This window comes from Tupaia chinensis, unplaced genomic scaffold (genome assembly GCF_000334495.1).
Source record: "Tupaia chinensis unplaced genomic scaffold, TupChi_1.0 Scaffold146907_1, whole genome shotgun sequence".
Classification (NCBI taxonomy): Eukaryota; Metazoa; Chordata; class Mammalia; order Scandentia; family Tupaiidae; genus Tupaia; species Tupaia belangeri.
Window position 1 is genome coordinate 500,996 of NW_006206760.1, and position 2,739 is coordinate 503,734.

At 39.9% G+C, this 2,739-nt stretch overlaps 1 non-coding gene across 1 annotated transcript; it reads right to left on the minus strand.

The window, feature by feature from the left end:
• Positions 1 to 2,253: 2,253 nt before the first annotated feature.
• Positions 2,254 to 2,362, minus strand: LOC114006303 (U6 spliceosomal RNA). The gene has a single exon (XR_003548039.1). It is a non-coding gene; the product is annotated as a U6 spliceosomal RNA (small nuclear RNA).
• Positions 2,363 to 2,739: the final 377 nt, after the last annotated feature.

The following is a 2,739-nucleotide window of genomic DNA, read 5'->3' on the forward strand; positions in this document are numbered from 1 at the left end:
GCTGAATGAACTGCCATCAGTTGCTTAGGACAGCTTCTGCTAATAGATCTCACCCAGTCCTGTCCCTACTCTACTGAAGACCCTGCTGTTACCTTTGTCCAACATGAGTTCTTTGAGTACAAGTTACATGTAGCATAATCCTTTTACTATCATGACAGGCCCTTGCCTTTTCAGGGTGGGTGTGGGTTGTCATTTCCATCAGCCTGTGCTGCTGTGTGGATCCAACCATGTGCCCAAGCTCTGGCCCTTATTTGATGCAGGCTTTGTGAAGCCAATAAATCTCTTTTCCCTAAAAGCTTTTGCTTTATAATTGTCCTTTTTAGATCAGCAGTTCTAAGTATGTGAGATAAAAGGAATTCTTTTAAAGAGGTATTAGAAATGATCAGTAAAAACTACCACTTTTGAGAGCAAGTTAGTAGAACTTAGTAAAACTCAGCAGTTGTATATCCTATGAAGCAGCAATTGCCTTCCTAGGTATATACCCTAGAGAACTCATGTATGGGTGTTCCAAGAGATGGACAAAAGAAGGCTCTCTATAACATTTGTAACGCTATGTAATGGTTAAAAAAATATTACCCTTGAGTAGAGCCCATCAATAGAACTAGATGAAAAAATCGTGCCTTGTCGTTCATGGAAATGCTATACAGCCCTGCTCCCCCAAGTGTTATCCCCAGCCAGCAAAGTTGGCTTTATCTGAAAACCGAAGACCTACCCATCAAATCAGAATCTGTCCTTTAACAAGATCTCCTGGTGGTTAGTGTGCTAAGTGAAGTTTGAGAAGTACTGTTGAATGCAGTTAAATGAATGAGCTAGGACTATTTGGGTCAACCTGAATAACTCTTAAAAACCTAACATTCACGGGAACCAGCAGTTAGCGTAATGGCTATGTCGCTGGACTACCACGTAGTCGACCGCGGTTCGTGTCCCGGACCCGGTGGCTTAAAACTCACGCCGGGCGCGTGTGCGTGCGTGCCCAAGATCCCGAGAGGAGAATGGAGGAGAAGGGATTGCAGCGTGACCATCCCCCCTGGGGGGTGATTTCTCGCTTTCTGTCTCTATGTCTCTTTCTGTCTGTCTGGCGAGCGCACGCGCCCTAAGCTATAGAAGGCCAGACCCCTGGCTAAGTGCTAAGAGAAGCTGGATTCTACATGGCTGACTGCAGTTTGAATCCTGGAAAAAAAAAAACCTAACATTCAGGGAGAAAAAAATATGAGTTTCCAAAGGTGAGGATAGTATGATAGTATTTACATAAATTCTGAAAACATGAACAAAAACATTATGCAATTTCAAACGAATACATTCATAGGTACTAGATACGACATAAAGGCAATTTTATAAACACCAACTCTGGATATTGGATACTTCTAGAGGGATCAGAAGAGAAATAAGAAGCTATAGAGGAGGGACCAGCAGGTGGTATGGTGGTTAAGGTGTTGGACAATCCCACATGGCCAACCATGGTTCCAGTCCTAGACCTGATAGCTTGCTTTCTCACTTTTTCTCTCTGTGTGTGTGTCTCTCTGGTCAAATTAAAATAAGTGAATGAATAAATAAAATTAAATAAATAATTATTTTAAAAGATCATTTGATTGTTTTTTTTTGTTTGTTTGTTTGTTTGTTTGTTTTAAAGAAGCTATAGAAGGCCAGACCCCTGGCTAAGTGCTAAGAGAAGCTGGATTCTACATGGCTGACTGCAGTTTGAATCCTGGCTCTGTTGGCTTGAAAAATACCACAGGCCCATGTGCACATGTGCCCAAAATCCCAATAGGACAGAGAGATGGAGGGATTGGCATGACCACATCCCATTGGGAGGTTGCTTTTTCTCTCTCTTTCTCTAGTGTGCACGTGTACATGCATGTGCCCTCTAGCAATTGAAAATAAAATAAGAAGCTATAGAGCAGACCAGCAGGTGGCATGGTGGTTAAGGGTGCTGGACTCCCACATAGCTGACCATGGTTCAAGTCCCAGACGTGGTGGCTTGCTTTCTCACTTTCCCTCTCTCTTTCTCTCTCATTCTCTCACTCTGTCCCTCTCTGGTCAAATTAAAAATAAATAAGTAAATAAATAAATAAAGTTAAATAATTATTTTTTTAAAAAAAAGAAGCTATAGCGAGGACTTCAACTACAATTATAATTATTTTTTAAGCTGTACTTAAATTCAAGGCAAGTACTCTTGGGTTCGTTTATGTTTTTAAATTTTCATATATTTTTACATGACTAAAATTTTCATTTGAACAAGAAGTTTGTTTTTTAAAAAATATGAAATGTTCCAAGAATTTGCATGTCATCCTTGCACAACGGCCATGCTAATCTTCTGTGAATCATTCTAATTATATCATATCAGTTGTCAAAGCAAACACTGCATAAGGGATTTTTTTTTAATTTTGCTGGAGGGTGTGTGCACACTCTAGAGAGAAGAGAGAGAGAGAGAGAGAGAGAGAGAAAGCTACTCCCTCCCATTGGGATGGAAATTTCTTTAATTTATTTAAAATTTGTTATATCTGGGTAGGTGGTTTTTATTTTTTTCTGAATAGTGTTTTGTATCTTCCAAAGTTTTTATAATGGCATATATTGTTTAGGTAATCTAAAAATCTTTTTTTCTTTCTTTCTTTCTTTCTTTTTTTTTTTTTTGGAGAGGTATTTGCTATAGGGTGCGTGCACTCACCAGACAGATAGAGAGAGACAGAAAGCGAGAAATCACCCCCCGAGGGGGATGGCCACACCGCAATCCCTTCTCCT